General features: G+C 40.2%; 1 long non-coding RNA gene across 5 annotated transcripts in view; it reads right to left on the minus strand.

Annotated features, from left to right (window-relative positions):
• Nucleotides 1-1,027: 1,027 nt before the first annotated feature.
• LOC108176872 (uncharacterized) overlaps nucleotides 1,028-23,355 on the minus strand; it is a 37,551-nt gene continuing 15,223 nt past the window's right edge. For 3 of the 5 annotated variants that reach the window (XR_011387184.1, XR_011387182.1, XR_011387181.1), the window contains 3 exons: nucleotides 23,027-23,163; nucleotides 6,604-6,760; nucleotides 5,526-5,996 (listed from right to left, as the gene is read on the minus strand). This is a non-coding gene — a long non-coding RNA (uncharacterized lncRNA). Of the gene's footprint in view, nucleotides 2,078-5,525; nucleotides 5,997-6,603; nucleotides 6,761-23,026; nucleotides 23,164-23,355 lie in introns of those variants that run through there. The other 2 variants (XR_011387185.1, XR_011387183.1) reach the window with 2 other exon arrangements.

Genomic DNA, 23,355 nt, shown 5'->3' on the forward strand with positions numbered 1-23,355 from the left:
GTTATGTTGTAGAGTCTACAAGTAAAAAACCTACCCTAGAAGTCCAAAACAGGCCCCTAGGATGAAGCTCTTGTGCATTTACTTAAAAAAAAATGATTTGGAGGGAAGAAGGGGTGGCAATGGGTTAAGTCACCACCTGTAATGTCCGCATCCCATATGGGCACCAGTTCGAGTTTCAGTAGCTCCACTTCTGATCCAGCTCCCTGTTAATGCACTTGCGAAAACAGCCAAAAATGGCCCAAGCTCTTAGGCCTCAGAATCCACATGGAAGACCTCAATGGAGTCCCAGGCTCCTGGCCCAGCCCTAGCTCTTGCAGCCATTTGGGTAGTGAACCAGCAGATAAAAGATCTGTGTGTCTGTTTCTCCTTCTCTCCTTAATTCTGCCTTTCAAATAAATAAATTTTATTTAAAAATATTTTGGTTCACCTTCTGAGAAAGACAGACTGAAGATGCTTTATTTACAACAAATGTGGGCACTCAGGGGCCAACATTGTGGCACAGCAGGTTAAGCTACTGCTTGCAACACTGGTGTCCCATATCAGAGAGCCCATTTGAGCCCTGGCTACTCCATTCCTGATGCAGTTTCATAATAATGTACCAGGGAAGTCAACAGATGATGGCCCAAATACCTGGGCCCCTGCCACCCATGTGGGAGCCAGGATATAGTTCCTGGCTCCTGGCTTTGGCCTGGCCCATCCAGGGCTGTTGCAACCATTTTAGGAATGAACCCCTGGATAGAAGATCTTGTTCTCACTGTCTGTATGAGTCTCTCTTTGCCTTTCAAATAAATAATTAAAAAAAAAAACTTGGGGCACTCAAGGGTCATGTCTACTCCATCTTCTTCCAGTGCAAAATAAAATGGACTATTTTGTCCACACACAGAACAGTCACCCACTACCTCCTCCCACTGTCATGGATGTCCTTACTCCTCCAGAACTTCGTTCCTCCAGTCCAGATGAGTTTCAGTTTTGTCAATGAAATGAAAGCTTTTTTTTCAATGTTAAAAGAAGCCATGACTCCTACCTATCAATAATTGTAGTTTTTGTTTTTATTGAACAAGATAATACAAAATAACAGGCTGCTGTGAATTCAATACTATGTTTTAAAGGAAAATGTGTGTTTCGTTCACTGTGATGATATCAATATACTTTTGGGGGAAAATCAATGTGTATGCATGCAAAGCATATTTAGGTTTCATCTACATTTGGATTCACACCATCTTCCCAGCCAGACCGCCTCCCTCCCTTTTCTCACAGTCGGAAACAACCAATGCGACGTCTGTGCATCGGATTAAGGCAGTCTCTCAGGGGTCCCCACAGGCCACCTCCCCTTGGTACTGAGGCTGCCTTTAGGACGTGCAGAGGCAGACCACAAGGCATCTGCCTGGTACAGATTCATCCATGCCCCTCTCGAGCACCTCCTCTCTCCACCTCCTCTCCCAGCACTGTGCTAGACCTCCCTTAGCATGATTCCTGGGGACTTCCACGCCCACCCACTCCTGCAATCACACTTGTCAGAACTCCGTTCCTTTCCTATAAAGCTGAAGTCTCTCAGCTTCAAATTTCCCCAAGATAATACTGTAAGGTGTTAGTTGCTTCTCAACTCTAGCTACATAATAAAATCATCTAGGGAATTTTTTTTTTAAGCTATGGGTGTCTGAGTCCCACCTTAAGTCAACTCAATGAGATTCTGTAGGGAAAAGGAAACTCCCACACACAATTATTTTTTTAAAAGTTTCAGGAGCTCCCTCTGGGTCTCCCACATGGGTGCAGGAGCCCAAGGACTTGAGCCATCTTCTACTGCTTTCCCAGTCCATAGCAGAGAGCTGGATCGGAAGTGGAACAGCCAGGACTAGAACCAGAGCCCATATGGGAGGCCGGTGCTTCAGGCCAAAGCGTTAACCCGCTGCACCACAGAACCGGCACCAAGGATTCATTTTCAATGCAATTCATTCACTTAGCGGCAGTCAGTGCTGGTTGTTGCAGGGGGTCCTCTCTTTCCACAGGGCTCCTTGAGTGTCCTCATGGTTGGTGGATGGATTCACCAGGGCTGTCAATCATTGGAAGATCCAGTGACCTAAGAGAACAGGAAGAAGCAACAGGGCTTTGTATGACCTGGTCTCAGAAAGTCTATGCCATCACCAGGCAGTACTCCATCGACCACACAGATCAGTCCTGATTCAAAAACTGAGGGAACTAAAACAGTTCTTAAATAGAACATGTAGGGGGCCAGTGCTGTGGCTCACTTGGCTAATCCTCCACCTCTGGCGCTGGCATCCCATATGGGCGTCGGGTTCTGTCCCGGTTGCTCCTCTTCCGGTCCAGCTCTCTGCTGTGGCCAGGGAGGGCAGTGGAGGATGGCCCAAGTGCCTGGGCCCTGCACCCACATGGGAGACTAGAAGGAAGCACCTGGCTCCAGGCTTCAGATCAGCATAGCTTCAGCCATAGCAGCCATTTGGGGGGTGAATCAACAGAAGGAAGACCTTTCTCTCTGTCTCTCTCTCTCACTGTCTGACTATCTGTCAAATAAAATTATACACACACACACACACACACATATATATATATATATAACATTTAGGTCCTTGAAAATATCTTGGTGGCTAGCTACCCACCTCCTGTTTTCACAAACCATCCTCTGAACACTCCCATCACCATTCACTCTCATCAAAACTTGACTTTCCAGGGCCAGTGCTGTGGTATGGTAGGTTAAGCATCCACCTGTGATGCCGGCATCCCATATGGGTGCCAGTTCAAGTCCCAGCTGCTTCACTTCCAATCCAGCTCTCTGCTACGGCCTGGGAAAGCAGCAGAGGATGGCCCAAGTGCTTGGGCCCCTGCACCCATGTGGGAGACTGGGAAGAAGCTCTTGGCTCCTGGCTTTGGATCGGCACAGCTCCTAGAGTTACGGCAATTGGGGAGTGAAAGAGCGGATGGAAGACTTCTCTCTCTGTCTCTCCCTCCCTCTCCCTTTTTTCTAAAACTCTTGGTTTTGAGCCTCACACCATCCAATGACATCACACATCAGCAGCCCCCAAATTTCTGTGGATGACAGTTCCTGACTCTCAGGCATGTTCTCCGATACTACTCCTACCCTAATTCCCAGAGCTCTGGGCACGTGAGTAGAACATTATTTCCACACCCAGACCTCTCAACTCCTTGAACTTCTCATCTCCATTGATCAGGCCAACCATTCCCCACACCCTCTAAACCCAGGCTCATCGCCCTGGACCACATCATCAACAATAAATGCAACCCATTTTGTGACTTTCATGCTTCTTTGCTCTGACCTTCACCTTCAATCTCTTCTGCCCACTCTCCCTACTATCCAATTCCCAGTAATATTTCAGGCTCACTAGGACCACCAATCCATTTATCTACTACCATTCATCATGCCTCCCTCCATGATGTTATCATTCTCTTACTTATGAAGATTAAATTCCGTTGCTGACCTCAAGAGTTACACACACACACACACACACACACACACACACGACTGTTTTGCCTCTCTTAGGTTAAAATCCAAACTGGAGAAAGAAAATACACAGTCATACTAAATGGTCTCACTTTCAGCAGGCTATAAATGCTACCAAGCAGGCACATTTATTCCCCAAGGCTATTCACTTTCCCATTGACATGGAGATTTTCACACTTTTACTCTTCTCCAACTTCCCAAACTCCCTCCCTGTCTTTTTTTCTTTTTTTTTTTTTTAAAGAGATTTTATTTGTTTATTTGCAAGGTAGAGTACAGACAGAGAAAGGGAGAGACAGAGAGAGAGGTCTTCCATCCACTGGTTCACTCTCCAAATGGCCACAACAGCCAGAGCTGGGCTGATCTGAAGCCAGGAGCTTCTTCTGGGTCTCCCACATGGGTGCAGGGTCTCAAACACTTGAGCCATCTTCTGCTGCTTTCCCAGGCCATAGCAGAGAGCTGGATCAGAAGAGGAACAGCCAGGACATGAACCGGCGCCCATATGGGATGCCGGCGCCACAGGGAAAGGCTAACTTACTATGCCACAATGCTGGGCTCCCTGCCTTCATACTTCTACTTCACTGGGAAAATTAAAGCAATTTGAAGAGAACTTCCACAGACTTCCCCCCGCACCGTGTTTTCCCACCTCTCAGCATCTGCATCCACATACTCTGCCTTCACACGTTTTACTATTCACGATCCTACCCAAAGCCAATCCTTCCTTTCTGAACACAAATTCAGTGACCTATCTGCTATATTGCCCTAACTTCCAGACAGCAGCAACCCTTACACTACCAATAACATTTTTTAAATTTTCCAGCTTAATAAAATAATTATGTATTTGCACTAAGTAATGGATTATTAGCACATATAACATGTTCTTATGCTTCTTTGCTGAATTAGCTCTGAACTGAAGGTGTATCCTATGCCTCCAAACCTTCTGCATTGTGGTTTAGTCTCTCTGCTTTCTTAGGGCTCTTAACTTTCTCTTTGCTACCATTAGCAACACTAGCAGATGATTTTCTCTAATAGCCCCTTTTACTCAAAGAAACAAAGTTTTGATCACTTCAGGAGAGCTGGTTGCATGATAATCAGCAGGGAACAACACAGCCAAGCTTAAATTCAGAGGCTGCTACTGGCCCCCTCCATACTTCTGACTCATCTTCACTCATCAGTATTGCAAAACCTGCAATCAAAATTCACTCCTCAGCAAAACTGCAAATCGCTCTATATGTTGCTGGAAAATAGTAAGAACTACATGAGTACAAGCCTCAAATTCCAGTAATCTGCTGTAATTGCACACAGTCACTACAACAGACATCACGAAATGAGGGAAAGGAATCAGATGAAGACAAAAAAATGTATGGAAATCCAACCAGCAAGGCATTCAGTACTTAGAGTGAGAATTTTTTTCTGCTTTGGGCAACCCTCTACTCTTCCAGGTGGTGGCAGTAGGAAAGTAGCAAAAACAGTGATGAAACCTGCCAAAGTAAAATGTTTAGACATTTCAACTCTGATTCTTACAGAGTGCGTCAGAATTCACACAAACTCACTTATGAGGGAACCAGCAGGATGATAAGCTCACCCTCCAAGGAGCATTTGGAGAACTGAGTATTTATAGAAATTGAGACAAGAAGGGTGGAGTAGGATTGCTAGGTTAGAAACAAACTTGTTGAGAATCTATAGTGCAATAGAACCATAGCCTTTGAGTTTGAATTTCCACTAGAAAGAACTCATTGGCGCCTCTGTCTTAACATGTAACTCACAGAATTAAGGCTAGAATCAATAGCAAATAATATGTAAACAAAAGAATATTACCCCACCACCACCACCACCCAATTAAGTAATCTTTGAGTGGACCTGTTAGACAATGTTGCAGTAGTACACAGGACACATTGCCATCTCTTTGCATTATTTCCATTTTTATGTGTTTTTTTCATTTATTTATTTATTCATTTGTGGTTTTTTTTGTTTTTTGTTTTTTGTTTTTACAAAACTAAAGTAGAAGAGTGTCCTCTTTGAGAACTACCTTTGGAGAAATACACTATTTTGGTTTTTAAAGACTTCTTTATTTATTTTGAAAGTCAAAGTTAGAGAGAGAGGGGGAGAGACAGAGAGAGAGAGAGAGAGGGAGGGAGAGAGAGAAGGAGATCTTCCAACTGTTGGTTCTCTTTCCAGATAACCACAACAAGCAGGAGTCAGCCAGGAGTAGCAGCTTCATCCAGGTCTCCCGCGTGGTGGCAGGGGCCCAGACACTTGGGCCATCTTCCACAGCTCATTTTATTTAGTAATAGAGTATTTTTCTCAAATAATGTATTTCTTCTATAAAACAAGTACATAACTAAGGACTGGATGAATCCTATATTTCAATCTGATTTGTAGATTCTCTGTACTCAATACCTCATCTGTCTTTTAGAAATGGAAAGCACCTTATTGGGGAGCCTTGGAATAAAATGGTGTTCAGAAAGGTAAAACAATTTTCCCAAGGTCACATTGTGAGTCTGAAATGGAGATCAAGCAAAACCTGAAAAAGAAGAAAAACATATGGACCTATAACAGCTGTAGTAATTCCAAATTCCTGTGGTTGACTTATCAATCACCATAACCCTCAAATAATGCTGATAAGCCACACTATCTGCTTTATAGCCATGAGCTAAAGATGAAGGCTGTGAGGGACTTTTTGACCCTTTGTAGGGTAGGGAGAAAGAACAGTATGTTTTCCTTGTCCATCACAAGGATCCTGGCGGACCTTCCTATAACAAAAGCAAGATGAACAAGAGAAAAAGCCTAACAAATTAATTTAATGTAAGTTTTAGGTGACATCGGATCCTTCAGAAATGAAGACCTAAACACCCAGGGGAAACTGTTTTTCTGGACAGTTGGATGCCAGTGTGATTAGACAAAAGGAGGTATGATCTAACAGTCAAACACCGGGGCCAATTTAGCGAGGCCGGCTTGATCACATTCTTCTTGGCTTCTTCATTCTTTCCTCTGGGTATAGAGCGAGATACCTGTCATGTGAGAGTTTGTCAGGGGAAAAGGGAGGCGGGAGGTCAGAAGCCACTGCCTTCTGCTTCTGCAGTTTTCTGAATTTCCTTCAACTTAACACTCAGCATGCCAAGGTGCCATACCTGTAAGGTGTTACGATTTGAGCCCCAACAGGAAGGAAGGAAGAGGAGAAAGCTGTTTAAATAGGCTCTTCTGAAATCATTTCATCCTTTGTCATTTTATTTTCTTCTTCTCTGATTTTTATGCCAAGTTTATTTTTCCCAAAGAGAAATCTGCCTCCTTGAGAAAGAGAAGCACTGTTTTAGAAAATAAGGCTGTATTGTTAAAAATAATCCAGTTTTAGAAAAGATGGTGTATATCATGAAACAAAAAAAAGTGAAAAGGGAATTTGACTACTGAATTATGTCCAAAAGCAGATTACAATGCCAGCTATTTCTCTGCTTTTTAATTCTTCTTATCTACAAATTGAATTTCAAATACAGGAAGGGCTAGTCCTGTTGAGAGAGTTTTGTTGCTTAAAGTCTTATGTCAGTCACAGTAATTATACATGGGCAATAGTATTCTTTCATCATGAATGTGTGGCATACTGATTTTCCTCTTATCACAGTACCTAGAATTATTCACTTAAAACCTGGGATTTGGCATCAGAAGATGAGGCTCAATGACTTTTCAAAAGTGGCTTGATTTTGCAGTCCCTCAAGTTTCTCAGAACAATAGGCTTCACACATTTTTAAATTAATTCAAATCTACATTAATTTGAGATGTATGTGTAAGCCACGTGGCACTTTTATATTTATGGAGATAGAGAAAAGCTGTCAGAAAAAAATAGAATAAGCCAAACTAGAATGTCAAAACTCTGAAAATTTTAGGAGTAGTTGTAATATCAAGAAAACAGCATTTCAGTTCTATTTCAAGTTTTAACCCCACAGTATCCTATAATTACATTAAATCCTATGGGTAGACTTCATGCTTACTACCCAACCTGGACTATTCAAAATAATTATTTCTGAAAAAACTCTGAATAAGAATTCAAAGTACTGAATAAAAAATCTTGTTAAATGGAAGCTTGATGACTCCTATTCAGTTATTCCTTCCTCAAGGTTAATAAATATTCACCTCTTAAAATAAATGAGTAAAAATACTGAACAGATGTTTCAATAAAATATAGATAGCTTAATCTAACTAAAACAGTATTTCCTGATACTTTTCTGAACACATTCAAGTGGTCATATATTCTCCTTTACTTTGACTAAATGTAAATTGAACAAGAGAAATATTACTGATTTGACACAGGTGAGTGACTGGAGTAGAGTTCTTGGTGGCACTGACCCTACACTATCATGTGAAAAATTGTAACCCTCAAAGGTGAAGGGTCCTTAGGATTGAGACGCCAACCCAGAAGTGGTCCAAGTGATTCCTAGAGCCCTTGGTCTCTGAGTAGACAGACAACACGTAGGCTGGAATTGCTTCCTGCCGTTCTGGAGGTAGAATACCTGATCTCTGGAAAAACTCCTTTGTTACTAATCAACTTTTAATTTTATTTTCCTCTAATGTGGGGAAACTTCAGCAGCTCCATTCCCCCAGAATGAGCAAAGTTTCTAAATGTTCTCAAAAATACGACAAGTGGACAACGATCCTGTTCTTACTTCTCGGCCTCTGAATGAAATCTGTGTGTACGGCTACGACTGGCAGAAAGAGGGAGATGAAATTCCCTAAGGTCCTGAAATTAAGAAACGTGCTTTGTTAAGTGGAAGTCATAGGTTCAAAAATGTCCTTTGGCCATTGAATCATGTCTGTGTTTCAGCTGACCTTTATTTCCCCCTTAGACCTCCTAAAAGTCACTGGAAATTTATATCTTCAGCAATGTGTATCATTTTAAAAATAAAATCCCTTGCCGGAAGTGAGACACAAAGTCACTGAGGCCACATTTTACCTACTCTAGTGAATTAATAGACTGAAATGACTGTAAGGTGCCACTGTCCTCGGCGTTCTTGAATTTCCTACATCAGGTGGGTGGATACACAGATTTATACGTGAAAGCTGGTGGAAATTAGCAGTGATTTTGGTTCAGGACATGAAAGATGTTAGCTAAATGCTACCTTTGAAGGTTTTGTTTGTCTACCAGCTTCACAAAGAAATGATAGGATAGAAAGGGCAGCGAAAAATGGGCTCTGTTAGATAAAGTAAAAAAAAGCCCTAAACTAGAAATGTCAGAGATAATCTTAGCCAAGGAGACATTCAAAAGCCAGGTGCCACTTCATCACCTTTCACCTTGCTGTCAGCACATACAGGTGCTTTCAAATGGAATTACACAAAAATTTATTTATGTGATTCTAAAAGGATGAAATATCACTATCTTGAGAGTTAATGCAATTTCCCAGAGTATGTATACATAACCTTAGGGATTTTAGATTAGAATATGATATGTGCTTGTTATTTCTAAGCAAAGCTACAGAAATGTTGTGCTTGATGATGAAACCGAGAAAATATGCTGGAACATGATATGCCCTAAAGACGTCATTTATAATGAAAACAGAAATATTCTGAGAATAAATACAATATATACTTTGGAGAAATAGAAGAAATAAATTCACAATCATGTAGATGGTCAATTGTGATGCTAGAAATTGAATTTACTAACTTATAAATGGCCTGTTCATTGTAAGTTCCAGAAGTCCTGGGTTTCCTTAGTATGTTCAGTCTCTTTGTCACTGCTTTTTATTGTTGTTTTAGCAAATAGAAAACATCTGATATGTAAAAGAATTGATATAGTAATGAGTATACTCTGTTAGAACAGTATTAGAAGCACATGTCCAAGATATAAAATAATAAATAAATAAAATAAAATAATAATAAATAATAAAATAAAATAAATCACTTAGAACATGTTTAAATTACTCAAGTTCTAGCTTTGAAAAAATGTAATCACATCAAGGAATACATACGTTATGAGGAAAGGGGGGCAAAGTAGTAAGCAGCCAACCACACGGATTTCATTTTTCCAGCCTCATCCTCCCAGGCTTACTAGAACTATGCCCCATTATTCCCTGAGAAGGGCTGCTGTTCTCCTTTTCATAGCTTATATGTAGCAAGGTCAAGCTCAAACCCACCAGACTTCTTTTCTTTGTAAGTAGCAAATCCCCTGTAACCAAGGCAACTGATCTTGACTCAAGTTACCTATTATACATTGGCATATTATCCAAGATTATATTTGCAGCCATACTGGATGCCTTTGATAACTTGAGAGCTCCAGACAATATTGAGAATCTTGGGAAAAGCTTTTCTAAATAGGAGGAGATACTGTATTCTATTTCAGAACAATTTTAGATTTATCATACAGTTGGAAAGATAATACAAAGAGTTTCAGTATACCCTTAGCCCATCACTACTAACTTACATTATCATAGTACATTTGCCAAAGTTAAAATGCAAATTAGTACATTATTACCCAACCTCAAGATTTGTTTGAATTTTACTATTTTTACATTAATATCCTCCTTGTGCTCCAGGATCCAGGCACCATATTTCATTTGCTCATCATGTCTCTGTTATCTCCTCTGGTCTGTAACAATACCCCATCACTTTCTTATTTCTTATGACCTTGGCAGTCTTGAAGAGTACCAGTGGGGTATCCTGTGTAATATCACCTGATCTTGGCCAGTCTTATTTTTCTCAAAATTACACTGGGGCTATAAGATTTTGAAAAAAAAAAAAAACAACAGCAGAAAGATAAAGTGTCCTTCTGCTTCACCTTATCAGATGATATCCAATATCCACAACATTTCTATCCATATAATCATTTTGCTAACATTAAATGCCAGATTTCTCCACTAAAAAGTCACTACTTCCTTCCCATAGTCTGCTATACTAAATCACTAAGCCAAGCCTACCCTCAAGACAGAGAGAGTTCTAGCTTCTTGAGTACATACATGAGTGTAAACTAAATGAAATTCATTTTTTTCTCATCAAAGAAACCTTTTATTTAAGGAATACAAACTTCATGCACTTCATAAGTACAATTTTAGGAATATAGTGATTTTTTTTCCACCATACCCGCCCTCCTCCTCCTCCCTCTCCTATTCCCAGCTCCATTCTCCACTAAGATCTATTTTTGATTAATTTTATACACAGAAGATGATCTATACTAAGTAAAAGTTGAACAAGCTACACGAAAAATACAAAAAAATATAAATAAACAAGCAACTGTTCCTCAAGAGTCAAGACAAGGACTGTTCAAAATCATTGCATCTTGAAGTTAATTTCACTCTTTTTTTTTTTTTTTTTTGAAAACTTAATTAACTTTAAAGAAGCACCCAAGAATGATACATCTTTTGGGAGCACTTAGACATAGTTATAATACAACTCTCTGAGGACAGAGGTCCTACATGGGAAGTTAGTGCACAGTGACTCCTGTTGTTAATTTAACAATTAACATTCTTATGCATGATGTCAGTGATCACCCAAAGCTCTTGACATGAGCTGCCTAGGCTATGGAAGCCTTTTAAATCCACAAATTCTGTCAGCATTTAGGCAAGGCCAAAAGCAAAGTGGAAGTTCTCTCCTCTCTTCAGAGTACCTCCTTTGATGACCACTTCTTTCCACTGGGGTCTTATCCACCGAGGTCTTTCATGTAGGACATTTTTGCCACAGTGTCTTGGCTTCTCATGCCTGAAATGCTCTTATGGGCTTTTTAGCCAGACCAGAATGCCTTAAGGGCTGATTCTGAGGTCAAAGAGCTATTTAAAGTGATTGTCATTCTGTGAGTGCGCAGTGTGGACTGCTTCCCGTGTTGGAGCATTCACTCCTTTTTAATTCTATCTATTCTTATTACCAGATCCATCATTATATCCTTCTTATCACTTTAACACTTAAGGTGGTATTTTTATCACACAGCTTAAGGGTATTTGGGATTCCATGACAAGTTTTTCAACTGTACCCTTAGGGCCAGCGCAGTGGGTTAATGCCCTGGCCTGAAGTGCCAGCATCCCAAATGGGCTCCAGTTCAAGACCCAGCTGCTCCACTTCCAGTCCAGCTCTCTGCTATGGCCTGGGAAAGCAGTAGAAGACGGCCCAAATCCTTGGGCCCCTGCACCCACGTAGGAGACCCGGAAGAAGCTCCTGGCTCCTGACTTCAGATGGGCACAGCTCCGGCCATTGCAGCCAGTTGGGGAGTGAACCAGCAGATGAAAGACCTCTCTCTCTCTCTGTGTAACTCTGACTTTCAAATAAAATAAATAAATCTTAAAAAAAAAAAAAAAAAAAAACAACTGTACCCTTAGAAGTAAGTCCATAAGAATGTCTGCAGAACTATACAGCTTTACAGTTACTAACTTCATACACTTCATAATTACAACTTTAGGAACATGGTGATTCTTCCCACCATGCCCACCCTTCCACCCATACTCTCAACCCCTCTTCCTCCTCCCTCTCTTATTCCACTCTTATTTTTTACTGAGATCTACTTTCAATTGACTTTATACAAATATGTTTAACTCTATGTTAAGTAAAGAGTTCAACAAATAGTGTGTATATATATATATATATATACATACACAAAACCTGTTCCTCAACAGTCAAGACAAGGGCTATTCAAGTCATTGCTTCTTAAAGTATCAATTTCACTACTACAGATTGCCTTTTAGGTGTTCTATTAGTTATCACAGGTCAAGGAGAACATGGTATTTGTCCCTTTGAGACTAGCTTATTTCACTAAGTATAATGTTTTCAGTATCATCCATTTTTTTGTAAATGACTGGATTTCATTTTTTTAAATGGAATTCATTTGTAAGAAAGATTTTGGCCCTGCCCATTTACTTACCGTTTATTCAATAATTTATTTCCATCTGTATATATCCATGTATATTTATTTTATACTTTGGGTCCTATTAGCATGCTATTTATTTTGTTGTGTTATTTTTGTTTTTTGTTTGTGGGTTTTTTTTTGTTTTTGTTTTTGTTTTGTGACAGGCAGAGTTAGACAGTGAGAGAGACAGAGAGAAAGGTCTTCCTTCCATTGGTTCACTCCCCTAATGGCCGCTATGGCTGGCACGCTGCGCGGATCTGAAGTCAGGAGCCCGGTGTTTCCGGGTCTCCCATGTGGGTACAGGACCCAAGCACTTGGGCCATCCTCCACTGCCTTCCTGGGCCACAGCAGAGAGCTGGAATGGAAGAGGAGCAACTGGGACTAGTATCTGGCCCCCCAACCGGGACTAGAACCTGGGGTGCCGGTGCCGCAGGCGGAGGATTAGCCAAGAAGCTGTGGCACCAGCCTATTTATTTTGTTATTCAAATTCTTCCAGCTCTTTTGGGCTGGCTTCTACATTATTCTAATATGATCCCTTTATTCCTTTCATCTTAAGTTTTTGGGTCTCTTTAAATTATACAATTATTCCCCTATGAATATCATCTAGTCTCTTGGCTTTAAAATAGTATCTTCATGCTAATGACTCCAAAATTTATAGCTCTAGCCCAGTTTTCTCCCTGGAACTCTTTTGTGTGCTCTTGTGCTTCTTTCTCATCTGCACTTGGATATCTAATAGGTGTTCTATCTTAAAAAGTCCAGATCAGAAATTCAGGTCTTCCCTTCAAGTCCCACTCTGTGTTCCCAATTATGCCAATGATAATTGATGCTACATGTTGCTTTGGCCATACCTTGCATTCACCCACCCATCCTATTGAATGGGGAAAATTTGGAAGCCTTCTCACCAAGATCTGGAACCAGACAAGGATGCCCACTCTCACCACTGATGTTCAATATAGTCCTGGAAGTTTTAGGCAGAGCCATTAGGCAAGAAAAAGAAATTAAAGGTATATAAATTGAGAAGGAGTAAGTCAAACTATCCCTGTTCACTGATGACATGATTCTTTATATAGTGGATCCAGAAAATTCCACTAAGAGGTTATAGGAACTCATAAAAGAGTTTGGTAAAATGGCAGGATATAAAATCAACCTGGAAAAATCAACAGCCTTTGTATACACAGAAAATGCCATGGCTGAGAAAGAACTTCAGCTGTCGATGACATTCACTATAGCTACAAAAAAAAATATCAAATACCTTGGAGTAAATTTAACCAAGGATGTCAAAGATCTCTATAATGAGAATTAGAAAACATTAAAGAAAGAAATAGAAGACACAAAAAAATGGAAAGATCTTCCATGCTCCTGGGTTGAAAGAATCAATATCACCAAAATGTCCATACTACCAAGAGCAATTTATAGATTCAATGCAATAACAATCAAAATACCAAGGACATTATTCTCAGATACAGAAAAAACAATGCTGAAATTCATATGGAAACACAGGAGACCCCAAATAGCTAAAACAATCTTATACAACAAAATAATGCATCACAATACCACATTTCAAGACATACTACAAAGCAGTTATAATCAAAACAGCCTGGTACTGTCACAAAAATAGATGGAAGCCCAATGGAACTGAATAAAAACTGCAAAAAGCAATCCACTCATCTACAACCAACTTATCTTTGACAAAGGAGCTAAAATCAATCCATTAAGCAAGTGCAGTCTCTTCAACAAATGGTGCTGGGAAAACTGGATTTCCACATGCAGAAGTATGAAGCAACACCCCTACCTTATCCCTTACATAAAAATCCACTCAAAATGAATCAAAGACCTAAATCTATGACCCAATACCATCAAATTATTAGGAAACATTGGGGAAAGCATGCAAGACATTGGCATAAGAAGAGTTCTTGGAAAAGATCCCAGAGACACAGGCAAGCAAAGCCAAAATTGACAAATGGGATTATATCAAATTGAGAAGCTTCTGCACTGCAAAAGAAACACTCAGCAAAGTGAAGAGATAACTGACAGAATGGGAGAAATTATTTGCAAACTATGCAACTAATAAAGGAATAATATCCAGAATATATAAAGAGCTCAAGAACCTCAACAAAACATTCTAGTTAAAAAATGGAAAAATGACTTAAACAGGCATTTTTCAAGAGAAGAAATCCAAATGGCCAACTGATACATGAAAAAAAAAAAATGCTCAGGATCACCACCCATCAGGTAAATCCAAATCAAAACCACATGAGGATTCACCTCACCCCTGTTAGAATGGCTCTCATACAGAAGTCAACAAACAACAAATGATAGTGAGGATGTGAGGGAAAAGTACCCTAATCCACTATTGTGGGAATATATACTTCCACAACCACTGTGGAAGACTGCTTGGGAGATCTCTCAGAAATCTGCATATAGACCTACCATACAACCCAGCCATCCCACTCCTGGGAATTTACCCAAGAAAAAATGAAATCGGCATATGAAAGAGTTATTTGTACTCCCATGTTTATTGCAGCTAATTCAAAATAGCTAAGATATGGAATAAACCCAAATGTCCATCAACTAAAGACTGGATAAAGAAATTATGGGATATGTATACCATGGAATATTACACAGCAATAAACAAAATGAAATCCTGTCATTTACAACAAAATGGATGCAACTGGAAAACATTATACTTAGTGAAATAAGCCAGTCCCAAAAGGAAAAATACTATATGTTCTCCCTGATCTCTGGTAATTAATAGAGTACCTAAAAAGTAATCTACAGACGTGAAATTGACACTTTGAGATTTGATACCTTTGAACAGCCCTTGTCTTGATTTTGAGGAACAGTTTTTTTTATTCATACTATTTATTGAACTCTTCACTTAGCATAGTTATTCTTATGTGTAAAAAATTAATTGAAAATAGATCTTACTATAAAATAAGAATGGGAAGAGGAAGAAACATGGAAGAGCATGTCCCTAAAGTTGTATTTATGAAACACATGAAGTTTGTATATCTTCAGTAAAAGGTTTATGGGGAAAATTAAAAATAATAAAAATAAATGAATAAATGAATACAAGAAACCAAAATAAAAGGCCATGATAGTTGTGAAAGTTTGAAGTATGAATATTGACTGACTGTGATAAGAAAGCAGTGTCAATTTTTGTGGCCGGATAGTGTTTTTGTTTTTAAACTCCTATCTTTAGAGAATATCATTGATATTTAAAGATGAAATTATATGATGGAGCCGGCGCTGTGGTGTAGCAGGTAAAGCCACTGCCTGTGGTGCCGGCATCCCATATGAATGCTGGTTCAAGACTTGGCTGCTCCACTTCTGATCCAGCTCTCTGCTAAGGCCTGGGAGCGCAGTAGAAGATGGCCCAGGTCCTTGGGCCCCTGCACCCACATGGGAAGATGCAGAGGAAGCCCCTGGCTTCAGATGGGCACAACTCCGCCATTGCTACCAACTGGGAGTGAACCAGCAGATGGAAGACCTCTCTCTCTGTCTCTCCTTCTCTCTGTGTGTAACTCTGACTTTCAAATAAATAAATAAATCTTTTAAAAAAGGAAATTACATGATATCTGATATTTCCTTCAAAACAAACAAGGGAGAAAAAGGCATAGACGATGTGGGATTGCCTACGGATCATTAGTGGATTTGGATATTGAGTACATGTTGGCTCATGAGATGATTCTGACTACTTTATGACTATCCAAAATTTTCATAACAAAATGGAAATTTGTTTTATAAGTAAATAAAGCCCAAAGAGGAGACAGTATAGCCTGATTTAATTTTAAGAGTACAAATTTATGAGTCATCTGCCTACATTCAAATTTTAGCTCTGTGGAGCAAATACCTGAGCAGCCGTATTCTTAGTCTTCTAATCTGTAAATTAGAGAAAATAGAAACACTCAGCTCATTGGCGTGTCATAAAGATGACTCTGAGATAAGCCCCCAAAGTAGGCAAACATAATGCCAATGACCGATTTCAGAAAATCCTGAGAGTATCAGTTCTGAATTTTCCCCATATTGTTTATCAAAATCTCAGCACAGGCGATGACATTTTTAAAACTTCACCTGGAGATTTTGGTATGCTTGCTCCAGGGGCTCATGTTCCTGTAGAACCTGACTCAAGCAGTTTCATGGGGAAGCCCCCATGGCAAGAAGCCAAGAAGTCAGCAGCAGCTTGCTATGTGAGTGAGCCAGCTTGCACTGACTCATCCACCCCAGTTAAACCTTCACATGGTGCTGCCCAGGGAGTGAGTGACTCAGTCTCACGAGGGACCCTGGACCAGAATCATCCAGCCAAACCACCTTCCTGATGCGCGAAAGTACTAAGTGTTGTGGGAAATAATACATGCGCATTGTTATTTAAAGCCACAAGAGTGTAGGGTAATTTGTGAAACAACAATAGATACTAATACACGCATAAAATATGTGAACATTAAAATTCATTGGAAAATGTGAGTTAAGCTTTAAATGCTATTCTGGTTGCATTGCATAATTCTCAGGGAAATCTTTTGGAATGAACTTCAAAGAAGTCCCTCTAGAAAATCAGAATTGGTCAGGGTTAATCTGTAGACCAATTAGCACAGCACATTAAGTGTTGGCCCCCAGATCTTGCTTTCTTAGGATATACCATTCAGTTGTTTGAAAACATAGTAAATTTTTGAAAAATAAATATTTGATAAAAACTTATCTAATGTAAAACACAAGATGGAATATGGATTGGCAGCAACAAACTGTTCCTTGTGGCATATATATACATATATTTTTGGTTTGTGGTCAATTTTTTTTTCTCAAGTGATCCTGATATTTTTGTTGGAACCATCTGGCAATACTATTTCCAAACAGGCATTGAAAGCTCCAGTATGGAACATTGCATGGAGCTATGCAAATAAGGTCAGGGATAGTTAGAGCTATAAAAGATAATTGATGAAAACTTCAGTTGAACAGAAGGTCTTTCATTTGCTAAGTCCTATGATAGCTGCTTGAAACAGAAAACTCAGTTAAGTGTAGATTTTAAGAAAACTGGAAGAGTCTAAGAAGTCTTTTCAAGTATTAAAAGGTCAACACAAGGGACTGATCGATTCAAGACGCATGAGAAGAAGACCATGAAAATCGTGGACCACAAGAGCTAGGTGGACCAGAGAAGCAGACAAAGGTCAAACAGGACTGATAAGACTTCCCAACTCAGAAGAGACTGTGGGTTCAGTTCACAGCATCACTCTTGCGCTTTCTCTAATATAATTACAGTACTGAGTGCTAAGTCAACTCAACTTCAATTAATGCTCATTCCATGGGGGTCACTTTTATCATTCCCAGTGCTTTTGATAACTCTATAAAGTGCACTTGCAAAATATTATGTGGGAAAATATGTAAGGATATATTTCAAGATGTTCATGGAAAGTTGTATTAAAAGATCAGTTTGTTTTGGTGCAAAAAATTTTTGAAATCCGTGCATAGGTTTGTTTTTTTTGTTTGTTTGTTTGTTTTTGACAGGCAGAGTGGACAGTGAGAAAGAGAGAGACAGAGAGAAAGGTCTTCCTTTTGCCATTGGTTCACCCTCCAATGGCCGCCATGGCTGGCGTGCTGTGGCTGGCGCACCGCGCTGATCCGATGGCAGAAGCCAGGTACTTATCCTGGTCTCCCATGGGGTGCAGGGCCCAAGCACTTGGGCCATCCTCCACTGCACTCCCTGGCCACAGCAGAGAGCTGGCCTGGAAGAGGGGCAACCAGGACAGAATCTGGCGCCCCGACCGGGACTAGAACCCGTTGTGCTGGCGCCACAATGCGGAGGATTAGTCTATTGAGCCCAGGCGCTGGCCTTTTTTTTTTTTTTTTTTTTTTTTTTTTGAAATCCGTGCATAGGTTTTACATAACACAGGTTTTCCACAAACTGTTTTGATCGTTGAGTGACACTATAGTTAAATTTTTAAACTTTTGCAATTTGAAAAAGAGAGGACTATTTAACAGATACACATAACCTAAAATTATGAAGTCCCCCTTTAGAGAGATACCCTAGAGGAACACCTTGAACATGTGCCTAAGAATACATAAAGCATACCCTTTGCTGTCTTCCTTGTAACAGGCAATATTAGTAATGTTAATGAGAGTTTATTTCATTGCTCTTCATGGCAGCTTTTGCCTACTTGTTTTGTTTAGTTTTCAAATTATCTTTAGATCCAATTTGCCTAGCTCTAGGTGGGGAATCCATTGATATTTTAATAGTCTAGCTTTAAACATATATATTACCTTGAGAGAACTGACATTTCTATGAGGTTAAGCTATTTTATCCTCAAACACATAATATCTTTCCACTTGCTTACATTTGCTATTCTTTTTTGTTTTTATGGATTTTTTTCTCATAGAGTTTAGAGGGTCATCATCCCTTTCTCATTCTCAGACCATTGGTGTGGGAAAAGTGGAGCCTAATCTGATTGCTTGGGAAGAATGAGCACATGACCTGTATCCAGTCAAACAAAATAACAGTGCTGGATTCAAGAATGGACACACGTCCCCGCCTTGACCGGCGAGCATCAGTGTAAGAACTGTTTCTGGTTCCACAGGAGAGAGAGATGCTCTCTCTGCTGGCACTGCAAAGTTGGTAGAATATCAACCTTCAGCTGCTTGGAAAGAGCATAAATACCTAGCCAACAACTAGAGAAACACAAGTCAACTGCTAGAGGGAATCAGATTCTTGGCAATTTTTGCAAACCAGGATCTAGCTGTGCCTGATAATATGCCAAGATCAATATATTTATTTTCTCTGTTTAAGCCATTTCAAGGTGAATTTTTATTATTTATAACTGAAAGAGCCAGTATGAATAATACTGTTATTATTTTGGAATTCCATGTACAGCATGATTCCACTGTCACAGAGTCATTCCTGTCATCTACCTCAGGAACTTTCATCTCACTTCAGAGTTAAGCTCTTTTTTCTTTTTTTTTTTTTAAGATTTATTTATTTGAAAGGCAGAGTTAGAGAGAGAGAGAGAGGAGAGATTGAGGGAGAGAGAGATCTTCCATCCATTGATTCACTCTCCAAATGGCTGCAATGGCCAGGGCTAGGCCAGGCCAAACTAGGAGGCAGGAGCTTCTTCTGGGTCTCCCATGTGGGTGCAGGGGCCCAAGCACTTGGGCCATCCTCCGCTGCCTTCCCAGGCCATTAGCAGGGAGATGAATAGAAAGTGGAGCAGCTGGGACTCGAAGCAGCGCCCACATGGGATGCTGGCACTACAGGCAGAGGCTCACCTTTCTATGCCACAGCTCCGGCCTCCCAGAGTAAAAGTCTTGAGATAGAAGAGGGACACATGGGAGAGGTTCAAGCCCTTTTCTAACCATAGAGACCTCTGACTAGCAACCTACCCACATCATTCCAGAGTTTGTCTGAAAATTCTTTTGCTTCTGCAGCTGGGCAAGTGGCTCTGTGCTTAGGGCTATGCAATTAAACTTAGAGTAAGGATTTTTAGCTTCGAAAGAAATAGCCTCTTGAGATCTGTTTCTTTCCTCCCACTAGATGATGTTCTCTTGAGTGCAGCAGTCCTGACATGTCTGCCTCTTTTTTCTGAATACGAAGATCAGCCTCCTTGTTATTGCTTTGCAAAGCAGAGATACACTTTGTAACAGATTAAACACATACAAAGGACAAAAGAAAGGAAGCTGGGACTACTGTTTCTAAGCAGTTTAAATATGTGCAACCAAAAGCTACAAGATCTCTTTAATATACCTGTCCTCAGTTCACATATTCTGCTGCTTATTGCTGGAATCATAAAATGCAAAGATCCCGCAATACAACAAACGCAGCAAATGTGCAGAACACCGTTTCACAGCAGGGGCCTCAGCGTATCACAGCATGTGGCTCTGCCTCTCAGTGATGGGAAAAGCCTGTCGCAGTCTGACTTTCCAGCTGATGCTGCAGCCTTCTTCCATTCTGGATAAGCAATTTCTGTTCTTTGATTTTCCTTGTTGATTTCAGACATGGTTAATACAAATCTGGCTCAATCTAGCCATCTGAAGTTTCTGGAGAAATGACATTTCCATCCTTGGAAATCTAAAGTAAATTTGTAAATGTTCCTATCACGTTCTTATCACGTTATATATTCCAGCTATAATATGTGCATTGGCAAGTAACTGCCTTGTTTCTCTTCATCCATTCTAGAATGAAAGTTATGTTTATATAACATGTACTCCACAAAATCTATCAGAATCTTAAGAAACTTTAATCACTGCTTCCATACATTTGTTCTATCTTTAATCTTTAAGCATTTATTAAGTACTCAACTTCTTGATTTCTACACTAAAATTCATTTTTTTTCTCTCCACCCCCCCTCCCCGCTTCATTTCTTTCTCTTTATCATTTCCTTCCTTCCTTCTGCTTGTGAAATTTCCTTTGCCAAACCCTGGATTAATTTTCTGTGTGAATGTACATGTGTCTTGTGTTGATACAATTAAATCAATCTGTTACAGGTGCATTGACTTGGCCCTAGTTTTTGTTTACTGGGGAGTTTAGGATATCCCCACATACCTGCAGGAATGGTGGAGAAGATAAGCCAGGGTCCATTGCAACAGGCAAAGCAGAATTTCCTGAGAAAGAATTCATCCTAAGGGAAGAGTCAAGATGTAGTTGTAGGGTTGGGAACAGTGAGTCCTAGATGAAAGTTAGGCAATGAAAGAGTGAGAAAATGCTAAAGTTTTCAGAAGTTAGTGGGTCAGAACAGTTAGCACTGAAGCTACCAGTCTTAGCAGCATTGGAAGATGGCACCCTCCACCATGCCCATCTGACTGCTCTGGCCTGGACTTGGGTCAGACCCAACCGACCCTTCTGACTCCCTGGCGAAAAGTACTTGGTTACAAAAAGCCATCAACAAGAAAAACTGACCATCACTGGACAGACATCCATGGACACTCACAGACGCATTTCCGTTTTGAGCCCCAGTGGCAATAGCAACCATCACAACATCCAAGGAGCAGAGAGAACTATCACCCAGCACTCAACATTAGAAGCTAGGAGGGATCAGATTGTGCCTGTCTTCCTAATTATTATTACCCCAGCATCTAGCACAGTACCAAACACAGAGGAGGCATACATTAAATATTTATGAGATGAATAAACTAGAAAATATCCACAGCACTGTTTCAACTGTAGGAATCAACTCCAAAGATTGTCTTTAAAAATGTATGAAGGCGATGTTTGTGAACACTTGTGAAATCAAGGTGACTGTGAACAGTCTCAAAGAGGCAGAACCAGCGTTTGACTGTAAGTAGAATCCTAATCAAGTACATCAGGCTCACATTTGGGAGAAAAACCACATGACTAGAAGATGACAAGCCAAAGAAACAGGAGAAAAAAACAGAATGCTTGAGGAAGAAAATGTTGACAAATAACTGTGCAAGTGTTGCCCAGGGGAGAAGAAATTTTGATTCAACACTAACATGTTGAGTTTCTTGGCAACAACATCCCTAGAGTATCTCAATGTATCCTCAGACAATTACTTGAATTAAATTATTCCTGAAGTTTGGGGTTCCCTGTTCACCAAACTTCTGCCAATCCAGGCATGCTTATCTCTAAAATGTGATGATTTGGTCTATAGGAGACAAGCATCTGAGAGTTTTGGTAATGCCAAGCTGCCCAAAGGGATGGCCCTCTTTCCACATGCTGGTAACTGGAATTTCTGAATTTCTGATCTGCAGTGCTGAGAACTATCTCTGCTCTGATGGTGGTGGCACTCCCAGGTGAATGCCGCAAGCTATGTAAATGGAGCATTGTCTAGCTAATCTTCCAGAACTGTCTTCTCTGCCCTGCCCTCTGCCTTTGCCAGTATCACCAAAGAAGAAAAATGGTCGACTTAGAAACCAGTGGTTTGAAGGAATACAAGAAAGACCCTGGAGTCTCCCAGAAATGTATGAAAAAATTTTTTTTTAATTCTGGATTTTTCTACTGAGCAAATAGAAGTAGAAAAAAAGAAACTACTTTGTGTCTGTCACTGTGACTCTATTTTGTTTTGTGCCAGTGTTTTCCAGAGACATCATATTTATCACAAATATGATGCCATCCAAAGTCACCTACTGTTTGTTTCTGTGTATCCCAAGTCATCAGTCACCTCCAACTTACCTGGCTCATCTTGCTCATTGGTTGTCTTTGTGCCTATGAAGTATTTCACATTGTAGACTACCAGCTCTTCCTGGCAACTTCTTCTTCATCAAGAACAATGGGATGGCACTATTCTGCCTCTCTCCCTGCCTCTCCAGCCCTTCACTATTTCTAATTCCTCCTCCCAAGGCTAACTCAAGTTTCAGTATTCAGATGTCCCTGTCTTTCCTCCCAGCAAGTCCTGACCCATTCTGATTATTCCAAACACACTCCACCAATATTCACTTACTGGTGAATATTCCTGACTGGTGTTCTGAATGTTAGATCCATGTTCACAGCGGACTACTGAACATTTAAGTGCTGGTCACCTCTCATCACTTCCAACAAGGTGCAGCAAAACATTTGCACTTCCTACTGCAAGGAACAAGATACACAAACCAAACCAGCCTAAACATAGATGGAAATTAATGAGTCATGTCCAGAGATAGAGTGAATTTCAGAATTCTGGCTTCTATTTTTATCTACTTCTTCTATTTCCTTCTAGGAGTTGCATTAAACCTTAAGCAAGGTTTTGTGCTGTCTTCGTTGGTTCATGCTGCTGAACAAAATACTTTAGAATAGATAATATATAAACGAAAAATGTATTTCTTACAGTTCTAGAAGCTGGGCCATAACAGAGATGCTGCAAAGTTCAATTTTCGGGTGAATACTTTCTGCTTCCAAGATGGTGCGTCTTGCTGCATTTTCACATATGGACGGAGCAAAAAGGAAAAGCTGGTTCACTTGAGCCTGTGTGTAAGGACAATATTCTCAGCAATGAAGACAGAGCCCTCATGATCTGACGACATTTTGAAAGCCCCACTTCTTTGTTTTTTTTTTTTAAGGACTTACGTACTTATTGGAAAGGCAGAGTTACAGAGAAGCAGAGGCAGAGAGAGAAAGAAAAGAGAGGAAGAGAGAGAGACTTCCTCCACTGGTTCA

This window comes from Oryctolagus cuniculus, chromosome 3, assembly GCF_964237555.1.
Source record: "Oryctolagus cuniculus chromosome 3, mOryCun1.1, whole genome shotgun sequence".
In the NCBI taxonomy this organism is placed as follows: Eukaryota; Metazoa; Chordata; class Mammalia; order Lagomorpha; family Leporidae; genus Oryctolagus; species Oryctolagus cuniculus.